The sequence below is a fragment of the Typopeltis vanoorti genome, chromosome 26 (genome assembly GCF_054136105.1).
Source record: "Typopeltis vanoorti isolate ZY-2024b chromosome 26, IOZ_Tvanoo_1.0, whole genome shotgun sequence".
NCBI classification, from domain to species: domain Eukaryota; kingdom Metazoa; phylum Arthropoda; class Arachnida; order Uropygi; family Thelyphonidae; genus Typopeltis; species Typopeltis vanoorti.
Window position 1 is genome coordinate 16306489 of NC_143574.1, and position 19719 is coordinate 16326207.

The following is a 19719-nucleotide window of genomic DNA, read 5'->3' on the forward strand; positions in this document are numbered from 1 at the left end:
GGCGACCTGGCCGCCATTTTTTTCTTTATCGGTGCCATGTGTACGCTATCTTTTCTTAAAAATAATAATTAAAATAACAGAAAACAATCAAAAATTGCACAGACACACCAAGAAACAAAAAGCAAACAATACTACTTAAAATTCTAGTAAAATATCTAATGTTAACACAAAATACTACTAATCTTTTCAGGAGCTCTCGACAAGCCGACGATCTAATCAGTGCGACACCAAGCGACCAATATGTCAAAAAAAAATTAAATGCGCTCTGCCGAAACCCGATATCGAACCAGGGACCTTTAGATCTTCAGTCTAATGCTCTCCCAACTGAGCTAATTCGGCTTAAATTATAAGCGACACATAGAGAAGACAGCAGCTAAAACTTAAGCATGTAATAATATTCTGTGCCAATTAACATCATCGTGGTGGGGTGCAAGTCCACAAGTACTGCACTGGCACTCTGCTTTTCGACAGCCGGGTATGCTAGCCCTGTTTGGGAAAGATCATCACATGTCAAAATTATTGATAAGGTTCTTAATGAAACCTGTCTACCCATTACCGGCTGCCTTATGCCTACAAAAATTGACCATGTATACTCACTGTCTAGTATTGCACCTCCTCACATCAGGACTACACGAGTAGATATGAGCAGAAACAACAACTAAATGATGAACAGCATCCTTTGTATGGACATGTTGCAGTACATAAGAGGCTAGATCAAGGAAAAGTTTTCTTCACTCAGTGGAACCGTTGGTTGATTCCATAAAAGCTACAAGGTCAACAATGTGGCAAGCACATTCTCTAGATGCTCTGAACGCAAACAAATCTTTTCCTTCCAGCTTACATCTAGACTAGCAAAGATGGAAGTCTATTCAATGTCTTTGACTTTGTTCTGGAATGGGCAGATCAAAGCAGAATATGGCCAGATGGGACTACACAGACAATGATAGCTGCTCATGTGGTGAAGCACAAACCATGGATCATCTTCTGCAATGCTGCTTAATAGACATTAATAATATATGTACCCAAAAAGATTTAATGCAGTGTAATGAAACAACTTTAAAGTATATTAGTCATTGGATGAGTGAAATTTGACATTTTATGTTTTTACTTAATATTTCATGCAAGTGGCATTTTTGTCTTTTAATGTATGCTTTTACATTTTCTGTAGTTCGCACACAAAATAAAAAAAAAAAGTTATTTTTTGCACTTGTCCTTGTCTCTGTATTCTTATGGACTTTTCATTATTTCTTTTTCCACTTGTTCATTAAGAAATATATCATTTATTTTATGGTGCTCTCTTGCCCCAAGGTTGGTTTTTCTCTCTCTCTTTCTCTCTCTCTCTCTCTCTCTCTCTCTCTCTCTGTGTGTGTGTGTGAAATGCGGATGAAAATTTGTGGAGATAGAAGAAAACTGTTAAGATTTGATTTCAAGACCTCATTATGTTCTTTAAGCAGCTAATAAAATGGAAGATTTATTCCAAAAGACAGTAGAAGGTATAAATGGAAGCTGCTGCTATACATATTCTAACATACAGCGATGCCAATTCTGATTATCATAAAAATACTCCTATATGCGAAAAATGTTTGCATTAGAAATGGAGTTTTGTATAAAAGGAAATGGAGTAAATTACTGAGAGAAGTTATTTGTACAATTAAAAAAAAAATTCAAGCATATGTGTCTATGTGAGGTGGGGGTTTTTGATGGTTAAACAAATGTGCAGTTTGGATATGGTTAGTAGTTGTTCAGAGGCAACATCTAATGTGAAAGAGACAGAATAATTTCTTGGATGCTGAGGAAGCAAGATGTGCGATTTTGTTTATGCCAAGAAAGATTGGAAGTTAGATTTATCCTGAGAGAAATCCCATCTCATCTAAGGATTGAGTTTTTGCAGAAAAAGACTAGAAGTCTGAATTTTGCTTTCATGGAATCTCAGTGTTATTATATCTACCACCCACAGTTTCAATTGGTATTGCCATGTAATGTGGTGTGAATGTTTCAACACCACCCCTCCCCCTCCCAAAAAAAATGTAGTTATTGAATTAGTAAACATATTTGCAGAATTACCTAATGAAGCAAAATTGTAAATTTTCATTTTGATGCAAACATTGGATCAGAAAAATCAAAAGTATCAAGAAAAATTATAAAATTATAAATTTTATTCATAATTAAAAATTATTAGTAATTACATCAGAATATATTGAAATTCTATTTTCAAACCTTATATTGGATGTAAGGAGGGGGGAAAACATTAAACATTTTGCCTTTTTTTTTTTTTTTTTTTTTTTTACAAGAGTTAATTTTATTTATTCGTTAATTGTTGGATGATGTGGGATGCGCTCAAAGGAAGGATGGAATTGCATAGAGGTGATGGATTTCATTTACGGTGGTCATTTTATTTTGAATGGTCTGGTTGAGTCAAATGGAGAGTCTCATTCTGGAAAGAAATGGAAATGTTATGAGTGATGTGGGAAAATATCTGATCCAAAAGATAATGGGAAATAGCAGGTTATGTGAAAGATCAGGAGTGTGTGGCAGGTCAGACTGAAATATCATGTTCTACAGAAACATAAAATATGGAAATTGGGGGGGTGGGGAGTGTCTTGGAAGCAGTAATGAATTCCTATGGTCAGCATAGGAATAGTATAGCTTGGAGTGTAAGGGGGGGGGGGGGGCGGGTAGGTGCCTGAGAGACATGTAAGATAAACGATGATAAAGGCAGTTGGTACGGGTAAGTACGGAAAAGTACATCTGAGAGGTAACGTGGGTAGGACTTGGGTATACACCTGAAAGTGAATTGCATTTAGCCATGAGTATCAGAAATAAGTGAGAGGATAGTTTATTCACCTAAAAGTTGTTGTAATTAGTGAAGCACAGTTGGATGAGGATGGTATATCCTGATGGGAATAGAAAGGAAAAAAGGATAATCCAATTAATTAATGAACCTTCTCTTCCAAATTCACTCTCATTAGCATTCTCTTCTTGTAGACATTCTGTATTTGCTTATGTTTTTGTATTTTTACAGAGCAGTGTTTCATAGAACAGTTCTCCATCCTTCCTCTTTTGCCCCTAAAGTCTATAAGAACATAAGCAGCTTCTGGTCAACATCCATTTACTGTTCATCTTCAAACTTACCAAACCAATTTCTGATATTCATTCTGCCTGCTTTTGTTCTTCGGAACAGTCTTCCTCATGCTATTTTCTCCAAAGACTACAACCTCTATCTGTTCAAGAAACACATTGATTTCCACTTCCTCCTTAAATGTCCACTGGCAAAATGTGGGACTGATGTGTTACAGGGTTTGAAACCTCACATGCATAATGTAGGGTACTGTTTAGTAGAACTGATTTATGGAAGTGATTTTTATATTTTAAGATTGAACTCATGTAAAAAAAAAAGTACAATAATTGTTCCAGTTCAAAATGTGAGATCATTTTCTCTTGAAGTTGTAATTAACAGGGACCACATCATTGCCTCTAGAAGTCCTTGTAGTTCTTGAAATTTTGTATTTTAAAACCATTTAATTATAAGAGTGTGCAGTCCACATATTTGTGCTGTAAATTGAACTCGTCTAAATATTTTGTTCCTGACAACATAAACTACTCTGCCTAGTAGATGCAAGAACTGCCTATTATTGTCTTGGAACATGACAGAACATCATCTGGTTTCTTGACATGAAGTTTTTTTCCATTAAGATGGAATTCCTGGATTAACATCTGTCAGCCATGTGTTTTCACATCCACCAAAACATGGACGTGAAGCATAAGGCAATTGAAGTAAAATGGATAAGTGCAAGTCATCAGTTATTTCCATGAAGGGGTGTGATAATCCTCCACACTTACCTTGTAACATCTTGAGGGCAAGCGCTACTGAAAACAGTGCATTGCAGCTCCAATTTTAAATAGAGATATTAGATAGGTCTAAATATACACAACATATTTTCATATTTGTAGTCCTTCCTTTTGTCATATAATTATAATTTGTCTAATAAAAAGATTTCTTACAGGTTCTCTTATTTTGGGAGGAGGCAGGATAAGACACTTCGATTCTGTAATAAGATTTTTTTTTTTTTTTTATCATGGAATATCATCGGAAAATTTCCCATACTCATTAATGGGGAGGGTTCTATTGGGAAATTGTTGTAATCATTACTGCATATAAATATTTTATCTGATGGAAAAGGCAATGCAGAATATCAATTTCCTTTTGTTAATTTTGTCTGATTATGTTTAGCTGGTAGTGCTTTTTTTTTTTCTTTTCTAAAAGTATTATGTCAGAGTTTTAAAAAATTCACAATTTGTTCTAAATCTTGTTTATTTATATTTATAAGCTTAGAAATCAAAATCACTTCACAGGAATGAATGCTTATTTTATGCACTTTATATGATTTTTCTCACAGAACGTAAATCTCTACATATTTCACGAGAGTTATGAGACCTTATTTATGATATTCTTTGAGTGTTGCAGGTTCACTCTTCCTCAGAATCACTCATTACAAATTGAAATAGTAATGAAACATTGTTATGCATAGGCTAAGCTTTCTTCTTTTCAGTTTCAGCTGTTGCACAAAAAAAAAAAAACCTCCACACTTTGAGGAAAAAAGCTGTTAATGAATAAAATTGGGTTCTGAAAAGATCATTTGCTCTGAAGAAAAAAATTCTGACTACATATTTGAAAAGGAATACGTTCACTACTAGTTTTGGTATTACATGTAACCCCAATTTTGCGCAGATGGTGTGTGTTCCAAGAAATCCATATAAAAGAAATTTCTGTGTTAAACAAGATAATCTTTTTTTCACATCTTTTGACTGTTTTTATTGATTGATTTTTTTTTCCTCTTTTCTCATATTAATGCAGTGTACAAAATATCTTGAAACAAATCATTTTTATTCAAAATACAATGAAATAATACTCTGAATAAAAATTATAATTGCTGGGTAATGTGTGGTGCAAATGGCACATGCACACAAGTATGGCAATGTATAGACAGTGACATAACATATGTATACAGTGGCAGAAAAAAACCACATAAATCAGGGGCTACCTGTATGTAATATTCAAAAAGGTGGACCAAAATGTTTCTTTCCTTTTTGAAGCATCTTTACTATTCATATCAATTTATATGAAAACAAAAAATGTCGGTATGTTCCCAAAATGAAGCTCATTGTTAATTTTCTTGTGAATAGTTTGTAAAATCCTACCCCCCCCCCCCCCCCCAATAATGAAACATGCTATTAATGAGTGAGTTATAACTTTGAGTTTTCCTGGAGCAAAAATTAAGAATATAAAAGAAGCAATTCAGAAAAGAAAAGTAAATAAAAGCGTAATTGTAGTAGGCACTAACCACTTAACTACTGATAAGTTCAGTATGAGAGAAGACATGAAAGGGTTGTTGGAAGAAGCGAAAGCTAAGTGATCAAGTGGAAATCGTCAGTATTTAACCGCGATATGATACAAATGAATTAAGAAGGGCTATGATAGCAAACGATTCGATGCGTAGTTCTGTGTAGAAGGAATGGATGTGTGGAGTGAATTTGAAGGAAGATTGGATTTGTATAAGAGGGATGGCCTACACCTAAATGTGTTTGGTATCAGGATTCTAGAAAAATTAATAACTGGTATGAGACCTAACACAAAGAGTCAAGGAAAATGGGAGGAATGGAGAGAATGTGAGTGTAAGAGCAACAATGTTATATAACTGTGTTAATGATGGGAATGGGCTTTTGTCGTGGAAATGTTGACAAGGAGAGAACGATTTCGACTTTGTGTTTGTCCGGTTCGGATGCATCAGACATGTGCAAAGATGTCTACATGTATAAGGCACTAGAGAAGAATAAAGATCTTCAAGTTGTCCAACTGTGTCATGCAGACAAGAGTATACAAAAGAACATGCAGTTAGATGATTGTCTGTAGACGAATGCTAGGAGTATCAGAAACAAAGGGGTGGAGTTTATTGCCTTAGTCAATATGTTGGGACCTCAGATTGTAGGCATTAGTGAGACCTGGCTATCAGAATCAGACATACTAAGTGATATCGAGTGTAAAGGGTACACTATTTTTAGGAAGGATAGAAAGGAGAGGAGGGGACTTACTGCTAATGATACCAGACGACTTGAATCCAGTTAGAGTTGAGACCTATGATTGTAGTACTACTGCTAACAATATTTCATGTGGCAGTGAGTTTGAAGCCATCTGCTGTGAGGTGGAAACTAACAAGATCAATTACATAGTGGGGGTATTGTTACATATCTGGTGGATTGGTTGCTATTGATGAAGAAATGCATCACCAAATAGACAAGATAAGCATAAAAAGAGTAATCATAATGGGAGACTATAATTATCCAAATATTGATTGGGTAGCAGTAGAATCTCATGAGAAGAATGAAAATGCATTTACATTTTCATTACAACTTCCTCAAGCAGCATGTGAGAGAACGAACTAGAGGTCAAAGAGTTAGAATTGATTATAGTGTCGGAGGGCGTTTCAGATAAAGATGGAACTATTCTGTCTTTGGTTTTTGACAGTGATCATACAGTATTCACTTGGTAAGTGACTAAGTTTATGAATGTTCTATTCAGAAAAAGTTACATCCTACAAAGCAGAAAATTCTGACCAACTGAGGCATATACTGAGCTCGGTGCAATGGAATCGGTTGCTGGATGGGAAGAATATCGTGAATATTTAAGTGCATGAGAAGCATTTAAATAATACTCAAATGATGCAATATCACAGTGTTTCCCAAGAGTTCGAAGAATAAATAGGGTAGGAGTCAATTGGATGTGCAGTATTATTAAGCAGGAGATTTTTAAGATGATGTGGAAGGAATACAGTGTGCATAAGGATGATGTGTATTATGAAAACTATAAGCAGCAAGCTAAAGTAGTCAACTGTTGTACGTAAAACAAAGTCTGAGTATGAAAAGAAACTGGCTATGCGTGCTAAACAGAACCCACAAGAATTCTATTGAGAAGCTGCAAGTAAAAGAATGAATATGAAAGAATAACTTCTAAATGCAGATGGCGTGAGGGTTACATATGCAGAGGAGGTTGTTCAACTAATGAATGCCCATTTTGTTAAAAGCTATCAACCTGTTGTACGCGACATTAAGCTCACTTCAACTTCTTCACTGAATGAAAAAACTCAGGTGTATAAGGAAGAGGGATTAGAGCTGTTACACAACCTGAATAATCCAGCACATGTGCTAAAAGAGTGTTCAGCTGAACTGGTTATTCCTTTTGACCAGGCTGTTTAATGAGTCTCACAACAGGGAAGATTCTGCGGGATTGGAAAGAATGTATGGTAATTCCGTTGCATAAGGATGGTGCAAAGACCATTGTATCCAAATATCGACCAGTTAGTATTTCCAGAGTGGTGGTGAAGATTTTAGAAAAATTGGTTAGAGCTCGCAAATGAGTTGATAGTGAATCTCTACTTTGCAATGAGCAACATGGGTTTGTGAAGGGAAGGTCATGTTTTAGCAACTTGCTCACATTCTATAACAATGTTACTGTTGAACTAGACAAGGGGAAATGGATACACCACGATAGTTTTTGTTTTGCTAAGATTTTTGACAGAATACAGCACATGGAACACTCTTGCATAAATTGGAGAATATGGGTTTGCCTTATAAATTATTAACATGGATAAGAGGATGGCTGACTGATATCAAAAAGTGGTATATGGGGAACGTGAGTCTTTAAGATTTAAGGTAACCAGTGGTGTACCACAAGGATCAGTGCTTGGTCCACTGTTATTCAATCTATACATTAATGATATTGGGAAGGATTTGACAAGCAACATACAGCTATTTGCTGATGATGCAAAGATAGGTAGGGTAATCAAGAATACTGTTGATATACAGTACTTGCAGAATGATTTGAATAGGCTGGAATCGTGGGCATGAGAAAATAGATGTCAGTAAATGTAAAGTCATTCACTTCGGTGTGATTAGATATCCAATGTTGTATTATATTAGCGGGATTATGCTTGAAGAAACTGATGAGGCTAGGGATCTTGGAGTGTTAGTAGATAGAAAGTTGAAGTTCAGGGGTCATGTAGCAAATATTTCAAATACAACTCAAAAGATAATTGTAACTTAAACCAACTTTCACATGTAAAGATAAGAATGTGATTTTGCCTCGGATATTGGAGAGAGAGAGAGAGTGTTGAAAATGATATCAGGATTGTGGAATACTGATTACGAAGACAGATTGAGAATTTGTAGACTGCAGACACTAACAAACCGGAGAAAAGAGGGGTGATATGATTTAGACTTACAAACTTCTGAAAGGGTCATGCAGGATTTCAATTTATGTAGAATAGGGAAAGGACAAGAGCGCATCCTTGGAAGCTGAGAATGAGTGCCACTAAGAAGAAGGTGAGTGCTAGATTTTTCTCTCATAGGATGGTGCTTGATTGGAATGGATTGCCATTGGATGTTGTGAGTGCAAGCAGTGTGAATTTATTCAAGAATAAGTATGATAGCTGGTGCGTGTAATGTGTGGCCTCCCTCTGAGTTCCTGACTCCCTGGAGGTCTCTCTTGATAATGAGTAATCTCAGTTAGCTTTCAGTCTGTTCGTTGTTGGGCAGAATTTGAGTTTATTTAAACTTATTTTTTGTTAGATATGTTATTACTTAAATTACATTAGCTAATAATGATTACTAAATCATTATTAGCTAATATACTTATGATATGACTGATTTCAGAAATAACAACCATTAGCAGTTGCAGAAACTCGAAACTTTTTAATGGGGAAAAGTAATAACACTCAAAGCTAACTTTTTATTCCTTTTAAATTAACTTTTTTTTTTTTTATTACAAAATATAACAGGAAATCTATTTGTGAAAATTAGAATAAGTTGAGCTGTTTGTCTTCTCAGACAACTGATGGCATGCTGAGAAGGAAACGGTGTTAACAGGAATAATAAACAGTAAAATGAAGTAATAAAGTTTGGATATTGAAATGTAAAATACTCAGTAAAAAATTTTGAGTTGAAAATTAGACAAAGTAATTATAAATCTTGTCTTCTCATGGGAATTTGTGGGGGTGTAATTGGAATACATTAAAATGATCATAAATTTTAAAGTAATCTGCATGTAATATGCTTCTGACATTTTCAGCATGTATTTACAGCAACGAAAGGCTGAAATTCTGGAATATTACAACGGTGGTCTGAAAGTTCTTGGCCATAGATGGCGGCACTTTCAGCATTTTTTTTTTTTTTTTTTTTTTTTTTTTTTTTTTTTCTCTAAGTTAGTACATCTCTCATAAGTATCCATGTGAAATTGCAAGTCATTCTATCAAGTGGTTCGTTCTGAAGCAAAAGTGTTGTCTGTATCCCTTGAAATGGATAAATTTGAGTACCATGCAGTTATAAAATTCTTTGTAAAAGAAGGTTTAATGCCAAAAGAAATTCATTCCAAGTTCGTGAAAGTTTATAGGCTCTTCTCCTTCATTTTCGACAATTAAGACATGGACTGCCGAGTTTAAATGTGGCCATACCAGCCTTGAAGATGATCCACTTGGAGGACTTCCAAGTGGATCATCACAAAGTGTAAAAACAGAAATCATTGATCAAGTGTGTGAAATTGCTGAGACTAGACATTTCAAAAGAACGTGTAGGATATATTTTGCATGAAGAATTGCAAATGAAAAAGCTTTGCGCAAGATGGGTACCGCAGATCTGCTTGCTCACAGCATATCAAAAACTCGCTCGCATGAAAATCTCTGAATAGTGCTTGGAGTGTTTTAACAAGAATAAAACTGATTTTGTTTATTGATTTATTATTACTATGGATAAGACTTGGATCCACCATTACGCACCAGAATTCAAACAGTGCACAGTAGCCGGTTGTTCAGTGCCAAAGAAGACAGTCGGTTCCATCAGCAGGGAACGTTATGGCATCTGTGTCTTGGGATGCTAAAAGCATTTTGTTTATTAATTATCTTGAAAAGGATAAAACAATAACCAGGGAATATTATTCCGATCTTTTAACCAGACTAGACGAAAAAAATTGTGAGAAAAGACCAGGTTTACAGAAGAAAAAGATCATCTTTATCAGGACAATGCACCTGTCCACAAAGGTGTTTTAGCAATGAGAAAATTAAGGGATCTGCACTGTGAATTGTTAGAACATCCACCATATTCCCCAGATTTGGCTCCCCCGACTTTTATCTCTTCCCAAAACTAAAACTCTTCCTCACTGGTCAGCCTTTTTTCTTTGAATCAAGAAGTGATTGCAGTTTAGAGGGTTATTTTGCAGATCTTACTGAGAAGCACTACAGGAATAATGCTTCTGGACCATCGCTGGAATAAATATATTAGTCTTAAGGGAGATTATGTTGAAAAATAAAAATAATTTCTAAATTATAAATTTTGTTTTTTCTCATTGTTTTGCCAAGAACTTTTCAGACCACCCTCCTACTGCATATACATTTGTGACATTTTAGAAAAAAGGAGGAGTCACGAGAGTTCTTACAGTAAAGATGCAGGAAAAATTTTTCAGCTCATGGTGGGCTGGAGAGGAACAACTTGGGATCATTTCTGAAAGCCTGTCACACTCTGAACAATGCTTGGAGTGTTTTAACAAGAATAAAACTGATTTTGTGTGTTGATTTATTACTATGGGTAAGACTTGGATTTACCATTACACACCAGAATCCAAACAGCAGTCAAAACAGTGGACAGAAGCCGGTTGTTCAGCCAATCTAGACCTCACGTAAAAATGTGAGGTCTAGATTGGCGGAGTGGTTAGTACCCACTTTCCACTCAACAGACTGCTTTCGAATCTTGCCGTGGTCATGGATGTTTGTGATTGTCTTTAGGTGGGAGATGAATTTCTTCACTTGGTTTGAGACCACTACCCTGCTTATTGGAGGCCTGAAGTGGCTTGAATTATTTGACATTTGAACTAGAGCAGTTTCCAGACTGTAAAAAATGTATTCTATTGATAATAGGGAAAACAATCTGTAGCCTACCCATGGTACAAAATGTACTGTAGATTTGCAAATAATCTTTTGTGGGTGGAAGCAACATAAAAACGGTTCTATTCATTTGTCAAGGAATTATATGACTCTCCCTCGGTAAGGCCCTGACTGCATTGAGGTGCCTAAATATAATATTTTCATATTTAGAATTTTTGTTAAAATTTTGAACAAATTTAGATTTATTTATTTTTTTTGTTATCTATTTATTGAAACAAATGTTTCAATGAATAATTACAATTATTTTCAATGCATGCAGCAATATTTTACAATGAAAATGAAAAAAAAAAGAGTAAAATAACTACACAGTGAACAAAGTTAAAGTTTCCCTGTTTAAGGTCTTGTGGAGCTCCACCCATTAATTCAAGTCTTGCAAAACTTTGCAGGAATACATTATGCATCACATAGAAGTGATATCCAAGGGAGGGAGTAGTTCCAAAATTCACCATCACCATGGTTATTGTAAACATCAAATGAAAGGAATTTGCATTGCAACTCTGCAGGTGCCAGGAGGGTTTTAAAAGAAGAACGCAAGATTTCCGTTCATTCTGGTTGTTAATGCTGTCCACAGTTATGGCACCTTGCCCCAACATGCTTTGCTTATGAAGCTCTACTACCTAAACAATTGCAATGCTGTTGCTGCATTTCACTAATTTCGTTGCCCGAGCAAATGTCGACAAGGTCCACTATCTCCATGTGTGCTCTGCAACAAGTGATTATTTGTCTTGAAGAAATGAGATTGGTGGGAGTTAGACCTGGCAGTGATCACAATCAGTTTCACAACAAGAGAAAGTTGCTACTGCTGTTGTGGAGCAGACCATGAATAACAGTGTTGTTCCTGCAGTGCATGTGCTGTATCAGAATAGGTGGATGTGCCTTACACAACTGTCTGGTAAATTTTACAGAAGATTCTGCATTTCTACCCTTTTATCTCCACAAGGGATACTGTTTCTGCTTGACAAGAATTTATATTCTTGTTTTGCCAGCTTGGTTGGTCAAGTAGTTAGTGTATCCACTCTCTAACATGGATGTTGGTGATTGAGATGAATCATCATTAATATTCATCTCCAGTTGAGAGGAGTGGAGATAAGTATGCCTAATCTGCAGAGCAGGTTAGGCATAACTGGCATAAATAATATATTTCTGGACTATGTAAGAAATATATTATTTATTTAAAATTAATTAATAAAAGAAAAAAAAAATCCTTAGCTTATCCACAGTATGATTATAGGTTTATGTAACCTTTTTGCTGGTGAGAGTCATCTAAAAAAAAAAAAATCCTCTAACCAAACATAATCAGTTTGTGCATGAAATACCTTGATGATTAGTCTACACGTATATAGAGGCTGACTCCACATCAGTTGCCTCAGTATCCCATAATACAAAAGTGTTATGTTGAGGGTTACAACCTTCAACCTTTGAGGTCTAATCAATGGGAGCTAGACATAAGAACTTTTTACAGGAATTTGCCTGGAACCTTCAACTGTCTCTAATCCAGAATATTTTGATAATATGGTGACACACCACTTGTATATAGATGATACGACTTCTACATTAATTTGGTCTTCCTGGGTCTGGTTCTGACAGGTGAGACCTCAAAGGTCAAAACCACTCTGGATAATAGTAACTCTTCTCATGATGCATTATGGGATATTAAGGCAATTGGTGGAAAGTCAACAGTGTTATATTCAAGTAGTCATGAAGATATTACACAAGCAGAGTTTGCTTGCATGCTTGGGTAAAGTAATCCTTTACCCAAGTAAGCAAAGGAGCATTCTACCAGGGTTGATGGAAAGTTCTGAAGTTCCTTGGGTGGGGGTTAAAGTTCAAGGATTTTATAAATATCAATTTCAGTTTTATTACATCTTCAGATTAAGTTTGGGTTTTGATTCCCATTATTCAGATTTTCATGATTTTTTTTTTAAATTTATATATTACATGATATTTTTGACCTGGCTTTTCAATGAAAGTCTGGCTGCAGGAAAGGTGCTGATGGAATGGAAGGAAGGTAAGATAGTGCCATTGCATAAGGGTGGTAGCAGACTGGAAGTGTCTAATTATAGGCCAGTTTGTGTGTCATCAGTAGTTAGTAAGATCTTGGAGAAAGTAGTGAAGGACCTTATACAGCATTGGGCAGATGAGGGTAATGTTATCTGTGAGAGTCAACATGGATTTGTGAAGGGGCACTCTTGTTTTAGTAATATGCTAGCCTTTTATGATAAAGTTACAAGAGCATTAGATGAGGGAAAGGCATATACTGCCACTTTCTTAGACTTAGCGAAGGCATTTGACAGGGTGCCACATGATAAGCTGATATTTAAGTTGCAGTACATGGGTCTGGATGTCAGATTGGTCAACTGGATTCAGGATTGGCTGTCCGATAGGTATCAGAGTTGTGTATGGTGGGGCAGTTTCAAGGAAGCAGAGGGTTACAAGTGGGGTCCCACAGGGCTCAGTACTGGGACCTATATTGTTTAACCTTTATATCAATGACATTGTTAGTGGATTTCAAGTGCAAGGTGATATTCAGTTCTTTGCGGATGATGCGAAGCTGGGAAGAATTATTAGTAATAGTGCAGATGCGGGCAGCCCTGCAAGAGGATTTGAATAAGCTAGATAGATGGGCAAATGAATGGGGGTGTCGGTTTAATGCAGCAAAATGTAAGGTCTTGAGGTTTGGGAAACATCGATGGGATACTGCATACCCTATGGGAGGAGTTATACTGGAGGAAGTAGAGGAGACAAGAGATCTGGGGTTGATGATTGATAGAAACCTGAAATTTAGGGGACACATTACAAAGGCGGTGAAGGTAACACAGAGGATTGCTGCAATAATGAGAAGGGCGCTGACCTGCAGAGATAAAACAGTTAGCATTCTGTTGTACAAGACCCTGATCAGACCACACTTGGACTATTGTTCTCAGATTTGGTCCCCAGGATTTGAAGGGGATAAATTAACTGTGGAAAGGGTACAAAGGTGGATAACAAAGATGATTTCAGGCCTGTACAATGATAGTTACAAGGATCGGCTGAGGGAATGTGGACTGCAGAGTTTGGTGGATAGAAGGAGGAGAGGTGATATGATTGAGACTTAAACTGTTGAGAGGTGGCTACAGGGTTGACACTGGGGACTTCTTTTGCTTGGTTGAACAGAGGGAAGGAGTGATGACAAGAGGCCATCCCTGGAAGTTACGAAAGGAAACTGTGAGCAAGAGGATGTGGAGTGGTTTCTATGCATGGAGGGTGGTTGAACCATGGAATGCATTGCCTGATGGAGTGGTGAGAGCGAGAACGGTCAATGAGTTTAAGGAGTGGTATGATAGACTGTGTTTCTTAGGAAGGACCTCCCACGATGAGTCTTTTGACTCCATGGAGGCCTGAATAATAATAATCATAATCTATTATGAATTGATTGTACATTCTCATTTGAAATAAAATGTTAATTAAAATTCAACTAGACATGGCTCTTCTCTAAGAGCAGTATCATCCTTTAAGTTTCTCCTGTCCCAGGTTCTAAACCCAAACAGAACACTATTGTGACAGTACCAGCATCATCTGTTTACTTGATTAGAAGCAGATTTTGGTTAGATGAGTTACGAATTCAGTTGCAATAGATTATTAATGGACTAATCAAGCCTAAAACAATATTTACCTTTACCAGTAGCTCAAATCAGATATGTCAATTTTCTTTAGTAGTCAACCTCTGATGACCATGATAATTTTACTTAAAATGCAACATCTAATGGATTATTCTATATACCTGTGGGCTTATCAGTGCTTCTGTACATCTCCAGGGGATTCCTATTCATTTATAATTTTCCTCTCATTCTCAGAATGGTGTTTATTAAGCGTACAATTATATTTTCTTTAATTTCTCAAGAAAGTTACTCATTTAAATTAGTATTTTTGAATGAAAACTTAAACAAGCCAAAAAAAAAAAGGTAAACATTTTAATATTAAGTGCTTCATAAGTATAGTGAGTATTAAAAATTCAAATTAAGTAAGTAAAATTCTTAATGGAAAAAGTTTGAATGTATGCTTTAAAAAAGTAGTGCGGCATAAAAATTAGTGACTTGCTGATTCTTATGAGGCCCTAGTGACTAATCTTACTTAGGAGGGAAGAGGGAAAAATTATAGTTTTCTTGTGTTGTAATTATGGGCTTATTTCTCTATTTTCATTTAAACTAATATTGTTTATCGATTTGGATTTTTTTTTTTTTTTTTTTTTTTTTCTTGATTCTGGTCCAAATTTTAGTTTCTTTTTCAAAAAAAATATCAGTTCAAGATTATTTTTCAATTTAAGTCAAATAAAAACGTTGGTCTCAATTTGAATTTGATTGTTTCTCATCTCCCCGCTTTCTACTGAATAAAATAACATTCTCTTGAAAATTGTATTTTTTCAAATCAGTACAAATATTTCCAGTACTAAATTTATTGCTAAGATTGATTTTGCATCATATTTTGAAATAGATGTAATTTATTTATTTTGTTTTATTTTTATACATGTGAAATTCAGCTTTATATCTTTTGTGAACAAACAAAATAAAAATGTAAAGCATCATCATCAAATTCCTGCTATGTACCCTCAAGGGGTGTACAGGATATGACAGTACTACATGAAAAATTTACATCATTATTAATTTCCTATCTACAATTTTCCATCAAATCAGTCTGTTACTTGTCAAGACTCAAACATTATCAGATCTTATATTTCTATCGCCTAAGGCACTTTGTACCGTATCAATCCACCTATATCTTGGTCTTCCTCTGGGTTGTTTTCCTGCCAACTTGGCAGAGAACACTTGTTTTGCTAATCTTTCCTCGCCCATTCTGTTTAAGTGACCATACCACCTGACATTAGCTCTGCTAACGCGTTCCTGGATGCTGACAATGTCAAGTTCTTTCCTAATATAATCGTTTTTAATATGATATTGCCATTGATGCCATCTGTTCACGCCTATAATCTTTCTCAGGACCGTCATACCTGGGGTTTCTAGTCTTTGGTCAAGTGTTTTACTTCTGACCCAGCTCTCAGATCCATAAGTTAAAACTGGTTTGAACACTGTCTTGTATACAGCTAATTTAGTGTTCCGACTAATTTCTCTCTTATTCCATATGAATTTATTCAATTGACTTCCCACCATACCAGCTTTGCTGATTCTGTTGTCTATTTCTATATTTAATTTACCATCTTCAGTAAAAATCGTGCCTAAATAGCTGAAATGCTTTACTTGTTCCACAGGTTCTCCATTCACAACACAGTTGACATTTTGATTCTGCCTATTTTCATTGTCTTTGTCTTTTTATTGCTGACCTTCATACCATATCTATTACAACAGCTATTCAATTTAGTCAGAGAATCTTGCAGACTTGTAGCGGATTTATTTAGAAGTATAACATCATCCGCATAAAGCAAAGAGCTGACATTAACATCTCCAATTTTGATATCATGTTTAATACCACTTTCCTTCATAATGTGATCGATATAGATAATGAATAACAGAGGGGATAATGTACATCCTTGTCTCACACCAGATTTAACATTAAACCATCTTCCTGTACTTCCTTCAATTCTAACTGCTGACTCACAACTCAAATAAAGACTAAGTATTGCTTGATATAATGCCCCATTGACACCATATAACTGCAGTGTATTGAATAGCTTCTCTCTTGGCACCTTGTCATATGCCTTTTCCAAATCGACAAAACTTAAATACAGATCTTTGTTATATTCCCATGCTTTCTCGACTATTTGTCGTAAAGTGAAGATCTGATCCTGACTGCCTCTATTTGGCCTGAATCCTGCTTGTTCTTCACCAAGCTTTTCTTCCACAATTCTTCTCAACCGTTTCTAAAGTATACTTGCATAGATCTTGCCAGGAACACTCAGTAGGGAAATACCTCTGTGATTCTCACATGCAGTTTTATTTTCCTTTTTATATATGGGTACTATGAGAGCTCTACTCCAATCATCAGGAATTCGTCCCTCTGTCCAGGCCTTCTGACCTATGCAGTGGAGCCACTGTAAGACTCTTATACCACCATACTTGAGCATTTCTGGTCGAATATCATCTACTCCTGCTGCCTTTCCACATTTAAAGCCTTTGATGGCTTTTTCTACTTCAAGTATGGATATGTATTCCTGACTGCATGCCTGGTCAGTGTTTTTTACCACTGTGCTGTCATCACTGCTTGTTTCATTTAGAAGTTTTTCAAAGTAATTACTCCATACTTCAAGGATATCTTTTTCTCCTGTTTTCATTTCACCTTTATCATCTCTAACTCCTTTTACAGCACACTTTCCTCCATTCCTAAACTTCTTCAACAACCTCCAGAATATTTTGCCACCTTCTTGATATTTATTTTCTATATTCTTGCCAAAGTCCTCCCATGACTTTTGTTTAGCTAGTTTTACACACTGTTTAGCATTCTTGAAAGTATGTACTCTGTTCCTAACTTTTTATCAAGAAATTTGAAAAATTTATTTTTACTAACAAGCTAGAGCGGTGAGCGCTCCGATTCTGATCTGCGTACCGCTTTGAATAATAGGCTATGTCTTTGGGAATTTTTCGAATTTCTTGATAAAAAGTTAGGAACAGATTTTTAAAAGTACATACTTCCAGAAGATAATATTAAAAAATCGATTTTTTTTGATCCTCTAAATAGTACTGCCTCCTTAAAGCTATCAAAAACTTACAAATTAGCAAAAAGAAAATGCCATAGAGGAAAAACCTGACGTGATAGAGAAAAATGGGTTTGATATTTGAAATCAGCGCACCCAAATTAGTAAAAAACAAGTCTCATATAAAAGTCAGCAAAAATTGTGTTGGACTGTATAATCTTTCGTACTTAAACTTGCTGCAGTATTATTTTGGCTTTCTTCGAACGTATCCTGTGGCGGGTATCTAGAGCATGGTCTGCAAGCCCAGAGTGGCTATACTGGTGAAACCAGATGTAGTCCTTGTGTTCTGAAATCCTGATATTCGCTCCTGCCTATTTGACCAAAGTAGGACAATTTGTTCCTGCATGCACGTGCCATATTTGTAGGTTCCCATGAAGATGGCAATGTGACATTGCCAAAATATAGCAAGTATTTATTAAATTATCTGTTAATTAATATTCCAGTATACATTATAAATGTACTTTAGAATATTTTTTTATGCATTATAAATAAAATTTTTAAACCCAATTATGTACAAAAACACACACGAATAAGAATCTACAATACAGTAGCTAAACCAACCTTACTTTATGGCAGTGAGATATGGACAATATAAAAAAGCAGATGAAAGAAGAATTGAATCATCCGAAATGAAATTTCTGCGCAGAACTGAAGGAGTCACAATAATGGACAAAATGAAAAGCAGCAAAATCAGAAAAAAAACGTGGAATTACAACCTCCCTAAATGAAACAGTTATTTGCTATAGAGAAAAATGGAAAGAACACGTACTAAGAATGAATAGAAGCAGAATACCTAAACAAATTCTAAATTATCACCCAAAAGGTACTCAATGCAGAGGAAGACCCTTAAAAAGATGAAATTGAGTCCAGAACAGGCCACTTGGCCTATAAGCCTGGAAAGGAGGAAGAGAATATTTTTTTATTTTCATGTTGTTATCTAATAAATGTAAATTATAATATTAGTCTTATAATTATTCAATTAACCTGGTTTTGTTTTGAATAACTGCAAAAACAGTTAGGGTTATGAAGCCATTAGTTGAAGTATTTTGTTCTGTGTCTGTGTGTTCTTCTGGCTGGTTTGAATATCATGCAGGATGAAAAACCTCACCTCCATGTGTGACTAGCTAACTCACTTTTAATTGAAAAAGCTCTAATAAAGGCATAGACATTGTACCTTGTACATCATTACAAAAGATCTCTCAACTTCGTAAGTAATTGTGACCATTGTGATCACGTATAATGCGAAAAATTTATGGTAAAAAATACTACTTAAAGTTATGGGTTCACATTATATGTGGATCCTAAAAAATATAGCATCTTAATAGACTTGCTCACACAATATATACTACCTAATTCCTATGCAACCAAATCTACTTGACCCACTCGCATTCACAACCGTGCGTGCATCGTATCTGCGCATAAAGCCAGTAATGTAAGTAGTACTAATGATAGAGCACAGTTAGGTATATCAGTTTAACCATAGTTCGTTTTTAATATTATTCGTTAAACAAACCTAGCCTGAAAATGAGCCAACAGAAACGTAAACATTCATCTTTTAAAGCAGGATTTAAATTGCGTGTCGTGCACTTTGCAGAAGAACATAATAACAGTGTTGCTATGAGAGAATTGGGTGTAGCAGAGAGTAATGTTAGACTTTGGCGTAAGCAAAAAGACGGTCTTGAAAATAATCCCCAAAACGAAACGTGCCCGTTGTGGAGATGTAACATCCTTTCCAGAACTCGAAGAAGAGCTAAATGAATGGATTTTGACGCAACGACAAGATGGCATTATAGTAACAAGAAATGCAATTCGTTTTCGAGCTCTACAACTCAAGAATGGTAAATTCAAGGACACACCAGGTATTTCATCTTTTCTTGCTTCGCCTGGTGGTGCAACAGATTTATGGAACACAAAGCATTAACATTACGACACTGAACAAAAATTGCGCAGAAGTTACCAAAGCAGCTTGAAGAAAAAGTGCAGTCCTTCCATAAATTTATCATAAAATTACGGAAGTGTCGTGGATATGAACTTTCCCAAATTGGCAGCATG

General features: G+C 35.6%; 1 protein-coding gene and 1 non-coding gene across 3 annotated transcripts in view; one reads left to right on the top strand and one right to left on the bottom strand.

Moving 5' to 3' along the window:
• LOC150092360 (protein phosphatase PP2A 55 kDa regulatory subunit-like) overlaps positions 1 to 19719 on the top strand; it is a 164303-nt gene that overhangs the window by 19310 nt on the left and 125274 nt on the right. The gene's annotated exons all lie outside the window — the stretch shown is intronic.
• Positions 267 to 339, bottom strand: TRNAF-GAA (transfer RNA phenylalanine (anticodon GAA)). The gene has a single exon. It is a non-coding gene; the product is annotated as a tRNA-Phe (tRNA).